At 42.4% G+C, this 7,048-nt stretch overlaps 1 pseudogene; it reads left to right on the top strand.

Annotated features, from left to right (window-relative positions):
• Positions 1 to 556: 556 nt before the first annotated feature.
• On the top strand, positions 557 to 4,056 carry LOC150063697 (serine protease 1-like; annotated as a pseudogene).
• The last annotated feature ends 2,992 nt before the right edge of the window (positions 4,057 to 7,048 follow it).

Genomic DNA, 7,048 nt, shown 5'->3' on the forward strand with positions numbered 1-7,048 from the left:
ACCAGGGATCTGGTCAGAAGCTGCTCTGAGTTCCAGCCCCACATTAGCACTGCAAGAAATGCCTTTTAATTCTACGTCCTCCATCCTCCAGAATGCTTGCCTTCTCCACCTCACTGACTCCAATTGGAGATGAGATTTTCCTACTTCATTTGGCATTACCATCTTTCTACATTGTAGGATATCACACAAAAACTCTGCCCTAACACCAGCTGTTCTCCCTCTCTTCTGTTTGGAGATAAGTTTCCAAATCACCTGTAAGTCCACCAGAGAGTGGCCAAATATGCCACCTTTCTTCATTGTGGGATATCATTCACAAACTGTACCCTAACACCAACTGTTCTCCCTCTCTTCCATTTGAAGATAAGCTCCCCTATCACCTATGAGTCTACCAGAGAGTGGCCAAATATAGGACAGCTGATACAACATGCTGAAGTGGGTAAAGCTGCAGGTGTGATTTTTGAAGGAGGGATAGTACAGATTCAAACTTGGTTTCCACCACCTCCTCCTGGAATATAAAGACAGAACATGGACAACTACCACTTACACTGCTCACACCATGAGTCCACTCCTGATCCTGGTCCTTATGGGAGCTGCTGCTGAGTTTTTCCTGCTTTGCTTTGAACCTTGTCTTCCTGCCAGAAAAGCATGTGCTCTCTTGGAAGTGCTGCCCCTATCCTGCCTCCAAGCTTACATTCCATTAACCTCTTGTGACCACGGTACTCCCGTTTTCATGAGCTCTAAGCCTCAGCCCTCTAACCTTCTCTCTAAGCCACCCACCCAGTCCTATTATACGTCTGATTCAGAACTATAATCATAGTGATTTGAAATGCACCAACTGGTGGGTTTGGGGGACCAGTCAGCTCTGTGATTGCTCCAGCGTAACTTTTTTTTAACATTGAATTCATAGGCAGAGATTGAAAATCTAATTTTGGTGGTTGGCACACACTTGGAATTATAAAATCATGTAGAGAGCCTCCAACCTGTATATCAAGTTAATTCACAGATAACATTAAGATAGCTAGATGTGCGGCGACACTGAAAAACCATTGCTGTTTTGGCTAGCAGTAGTGTTTCCATGCTCTCTTCTTAAGGTCTCAGACTACATCCATTAGAACCTCATAGTAATGATTTGAAATATGGGAGAACCTGTGTGCAGCCATGACATTTTTCTAACTGTGCCATTCTGCTACTCTTGAGGAATCAAAAATCACAGGGTAGGACAACTGAAATATGCAAGGGAAGAGAAACCAATGTGTAAAACAACCAAATTCTGAATGTATCCTCCTGCTTGTCGGTATCTAGATGACTCAGGCATTTTGAAAAGCTAGGCCTTGTGAGAGCAAGGGACAGCTTGCTTATAATCTTTTGGATCACTAAGAAGGAAACAGCTGCAGGACTTTTGCCTCCCCTCACAGTATGCTATTAAATTGACTTCTTTTTCCCCATCTCCACTCTCTCTAGGTGCTTTTCCTCTGGAGGATGATGACAAGATCATCAGAGGTGACACCTGTGCCCAGAATTCCATCCCCTACCAGGTGTCCCTGAACTCTGGCTACCTCTTCTGTGGCGGCTTCCTTATCAACGACCAGTGGGTGGTGTCTGCAGCCCACTGCAACAAGTCTAGTTTAGGGATGGCATTTATTGGAAATAAAGACTGGCTTGTAGGATTATGGGAAAAAACACAGAAGAGATTTTGCTGGCAGAAATTTCTTTGAAGAAGCTCTGGGTGGGTACATATACTGTGAGTCAAACTTTAGGCAATTCCATGCAACAAAAATTATATTTCATAAACACGAAACATTACTGTGTTGAACTTTAAACCACTAAGGAAACTAAATAAAGATCTTCAACCAATACAAAAGGCAGTGAAAATATCACAGGATTATCAGGAGGAACATGGAATGTTGATGAATTCTTCCTATTACTTCTATTGGAGATGCACCTGAAAACCAATATCATTTTCAAAATCTCTTGGCCGTTAGTTAACAGTGAGAGGGATTCACACAAGAGAGATGGGTACACATGAGATGATGAGCCATTTCCCCACGATTGTGATTCTCTGGGTCTGGGATGAGCCTGAGATTGGGAATTCCTGACAGAATCCCCTGAAATGTTGTAAATGATAGAGGCATTATTGCATTAGATCCCACAACATGATAGTGCTTACCAGAACAGACAGCATGAGCAGAAATCCCAGCATGTCCTCAGCAAATCCAGCCATGGTTAGAAGAACATTAAGTGGCTTTCTCGTGCCCAAGCACTGGAGAAAGTCTGAAGAAGGTGTCTGTTGAATAGAATGAGACTCAACATGGAGCACAAATGACTTGTATCTCATGACAGAACTCATATCCACTATTCCAGTATTGTATATCCAAACACAAGCTCCTGAGACACCTACGGCTAGGAAGCTGGAGTACCTGGCTACCTTATGAAATACAGCCAGCCTCCAATAGGCCTCTTCTTCCCACAGTTCCATCCAAGTGAGACTGGGAGAGCATAACATCGAAGTTATTGAGGGAAATGAGCAGTTTATTTCAGCTGCCAAGGCCATTCAACACCAAGCCTACAACAGATATACCCTGTATAATGACATCATGCTGATCAAGTTCACCAAACCTACATCCCTCAACTCCCGTGTGGGACCTGTGCGTTTGCCATCTGCCTGTGCACCTGCCGGCACAGAGTGCCTCATCTCAGGCTGGGGCAACACCTTGAACTTTGGAGGTAAGTAGAGCCCTGTAATTTCCCAAATCCCACCTTCTCAATGTTTTCCAGAACTGTAGGAGTTACTGAGTTAGATTTCATATGCTTTTAGCATTCAAAGAGATTTCAAGTTGGGTGCCAGTGGCTCCTATCTGTAATCCTAGCCACTCAGGAGGCTGAGATCTGAGCATCACAGAAGACTGTTATCTCCAATTAATCACCTGAAAACTGGAAGTGGTGATGTAGCACAGTGGTAGAGCCACTCTTCAACCTTGAGCTGAAGAGCTCAGCAACAGTGCCTAGGCCGAGTTCAAACCCCATGATAGACAAGAGAGAGAGGTTGGGGGAGAGGGAGAAAGAGAGAGAAAGAGGGGGAGAGAGAGAGAAAAAAAGAGAGAGGAAGAGAGAGGAAGAGAGAGACAGAGAGAGAGACAGAGAGAGAGAGGAAGGGAGGGAGGGAGGGAGGGAGAGAGAGAGAGGGGGGGAGAGGGAGGGAGGGAGGGAGGGAGGGAGGGAGGGAGAGAGAGAGAGAGAGAGAGAGAGAGAGAGAGAGAGAGAGAGAGAGAGAGAGAGAGAGAGATTTCAAATGACTTCCATATTAGCCGAAAAGGGCTAATAGAGAATAATCTGTGATATCGTCCAGGAAAGTGAATAATTAAGCCCTTTGGGAACTAAAGGCTACTGTTTCTTCCTGGATATTACACTTTTAGGATTTTGTGCAGTAGTGACAAGTGCTATTCGTTGTTCTTCCTCAGCCTAGTCTGACTCCTTTATCTTATTTTCTTTGATCATCTCTGCTCCTCAAAGCCAATTATCCAGAATGCTCCTCTGCTAACACAGGCTGAACGTGAAGAAGCCTACCCTGGGGAAATCACCAACAACATGGTCTGGCTTCATCGAGGGTGGCAAGGACTCCTGCCAGATGATTTGATCCCTATCACCACCTCTGATCATAAACAGAACTCACCTGGAATGTGACTTAAAGGCCCAATTTGGTCAGGCTGGAACAGTAATGCAATGACTCCATTGAAAAGTGAAAAAGGCTCATATGATTGTGTGTCATACCCTCAGCAAAAGCAGAGAATGGAGCATTATGAGAAATAAAGGGAGCCACAGAGAACATAAATGGGCTGTGGAGATCAGGGTGAGTGGAGTTTTATGTCCTTTCATCTCTGACTAATACAGCTTCACTTTTTCACCCTAGGGAGATTCTGGTGGCCCAGTGGTATGTAATGGAGAGCTCCAGGAATCGTCTCCTGGGGCTATGGCTGTGCCTTGCCTGGAAGCCCTGGAGTGTACACAAAAGTGTGCAACTATGTGGACTGGATTCAGGACACTATCGCTGCCAACTGAAAACCCTCAATCCCTCTGCAATCATTTCCCCAATAAAATGAATCATTCCTTACTGACCATGGCTGTGCCATTTATTGAGTAAAACATCCTCAAAACTGACATGAGTGATGAGAAGAGGCTATTCTTCCTCACACTTTGCCCCAAGGATTAGAGTGAAGACATAAAATCCACACCCCAGCAGGCACTACTGGCTCATGCCTATAATCCTAGCTACTCAGGAAGCTGAGATCTGAGGACTACAGTTCAAAGCCAGCCTGGGCTTAAAAGTCTGTAAGACTCCTCACTCGTTGTAAAAAAAAATAAATTTTGCTGTCCCTTGGTTATCTCATATTGTTACAGTATTTCACTTTGTTATCTGATATATTGGATATATGAATATTTGGTTATTTGAAATTGGATAGGAAAGGGGGGAAAACAAGATGAGGGTGGGGATGGGGGGGAGGGAAATGGAGACCAAGACATGAGAAAGGGTATCAATGTACGTGAAGTAATGCACCTTCCATCTGGCGAATGTAATGTAACCTTTCTATTAATTACAATAAAAAATATATGGAAGAAAAAAAATGAACTCCAAATGTATCAAGGATCCAATTATTAGATTGGAAACTACTATAGGAACATTAATGGGAAACTCTGAAAAATAGAGGCACATGGAATTATTAACTGAACAGTCCTCCAATTAACTATGTAGAACAAGAATGTGTATATGTGGCTGCATCACATTAAAATATAGACATAATGTTTTATTACATAGATTAATATGTGTCTATGACATACAAACCCTCGGCTTAATTTTAATTATGTTCTAAAATTTAAGTGCCAGTGATTGTATACAGAGATTCCCTTCTTGGATACTTGTTTGTTAAACATGACATTTGAAATATGATATAAAAATCAATGTTAATAAATTATTTAACAAAAAATCATTACTTCACACATCAGAACCAAGAAATAATTCCCAGAATGAGGGAAAATCTTCACTTGCCATTCAATAGACAAAGGATTAATATCCAGTATAAACAAAGAACTCAAAAAAGCTAAGCAGCAAAAGAACAAATAGCCCAATTACTAAGGGACAAGTGAGTGAAATAGACAGTTCTCAAAAAAGAAATATTACTGTCTAAAAGATACTGGAAGAACACTTCAATACCCTTAACCAACAAGAAAATGCAGTCAAACTTAGATCAAGATTGTTTTTCACTTCAATCACAATAGCAATCATTACAAAATCAGAAAACAACAAATGTTGAAACAAATTCAAATCAAAAAATCATAAACTTTGGTTGATATATAAGACAGTGTACCTGTAAAGTCTGCCAAAAGGAAACTCCACACAGTCCGTTCAGGAGAAGAGGGTTTGTTGCGTGAGGGAAGAGCAGATTCCTGCCCCCCAAGATGGAGTGTGGTGCGCAAGAGGGCTTAGGGCTGGAAGTGAGAGATTACATAGGGGGAGGGGTGTAGCCACAGCAGAAGTGGATGTGATCTCAGAGGATGGGGAAATACCTCAGACTGGGGGATCTCCCACTGCCCCCAGGCATGCCATTTGCCAGGGTTACAGGTGCTGGGTGGGATTTCCAGGGTGCTGGAGGAGAGAGTCAAGGGAAGAAGTCATTTCTTCCGGCAGACCTAACAGTACCCACTGTGAATATTCCTCAAAAACTTATAACCTATAACCTATGTTATAACCTTAAGACATTATGCTTGTAAGTACAGCTGAGCCATAGCTCCAAGTTTTAACCTCACACTCTGCACCCCCATCCCATTCAGTGTTGGGAAGGCTTGTGCCTACGTAGAATCACTGCTGTGCCATGCCTGTCAAATTACCCTTAGGAATCAGCTGCTTTTCTTTGGTGCTGAGTTCACAGCTGAAATTTTACATATCAATTGCCAGATGTACAGGACATGTGTTATTTCCTTCCACAGTCATAGAATAAGATGGAGCAATGTTCATTCTTACCCAAGAATCATGGGAGCATGCAGAAATCCCTCAAGGTTACAGGAAAACATGGAAAGTTGGTGTTTATGGGATTTCCTATAGGAAGCATTCAAAAGATTTTCTGTAGATCACATGAGAGGTCCAGATAAGGCAAATGATACATCCAGTTGAAACCTGGCATTTTCCTTGCCAACCAAAATAGACCATGAACATTTTGACTTGCAACAGGTAGCAGAGAACTTGCTCTGATCTTGCAACCTTTGACTCATGTGCAGATCTGCACAGCACACTATACTCTGCTGACAGTGCCGCTGCAGGAAAGTAAGGAGATCTGTTGCAGTGGCTAGATAACTGGTGGTTTTTCAGTGACATCTCTTAACATACTGCTGTTGATTATTCTCTCTGTGGAGTGATTATGAGATTACTGTATTTCACAAGAAGGTGGACATTTTCCACCTTATCTGTTCATTCAAACAAGAATCCAAAGAGGTGATGGAGCGTAGACCAAGGAAAGGAGATTGTTTTGGGAAAGGATAGTTTTGGAATGGACTTTGTGGCTCAGAATCAATCTGAAAATTCTCCGGGGATGTGAGTGTAATGTAACTGACCAGTGGAGATCAATCCTGACCTGATATGTAGTACTTCTGCCTAAGATTCTAAGATTAGCCTAGTTGGAGGTCGCAGAAATGAACTTACAAGCACAGAAGACAATGTGCGTAGAGACAATTGTCTCATACTTTATACCATAATGACTAGATGGGTCCCAAGATAGGTACTTCAACACATGTGTACATTTATGCAGCTATAGGTATTGTTTAATCGAGATAATTTCTCTTTTGTGTACTTGCACAGGATTTTTTGCCTGCCTCTCACTTGGTACTTTGGATTTCAAGCCATTCTCTTTCAATGCTGTTAACAGTATTTTCACATGATTATTCCCCAGCAAACATTTTAATTCTTCCTAAATATTTTTGTATTTAATATTCAGAAGCACCTCTGAGCATTCCCACCTCAACGATCAGCAGCAGCTTGATGGATGTCAAGCAACTCATGCAA

This window comes from Megascapheus bottae, chromosome 5 (assembly GCF_031878675.1).
Source record: "Megascapheus bottae isolate mThoBot1 chromosome 5, mThoBot2.hap1, whole genome shotgun sequence".
Taxonomy (NCBI): domain Eukaryota; kingdom Metazoa; phylum Chordata; class Mammalia; order Rodentia; family Geomyidae; genus Megascapheus; species Megascapheus bottae.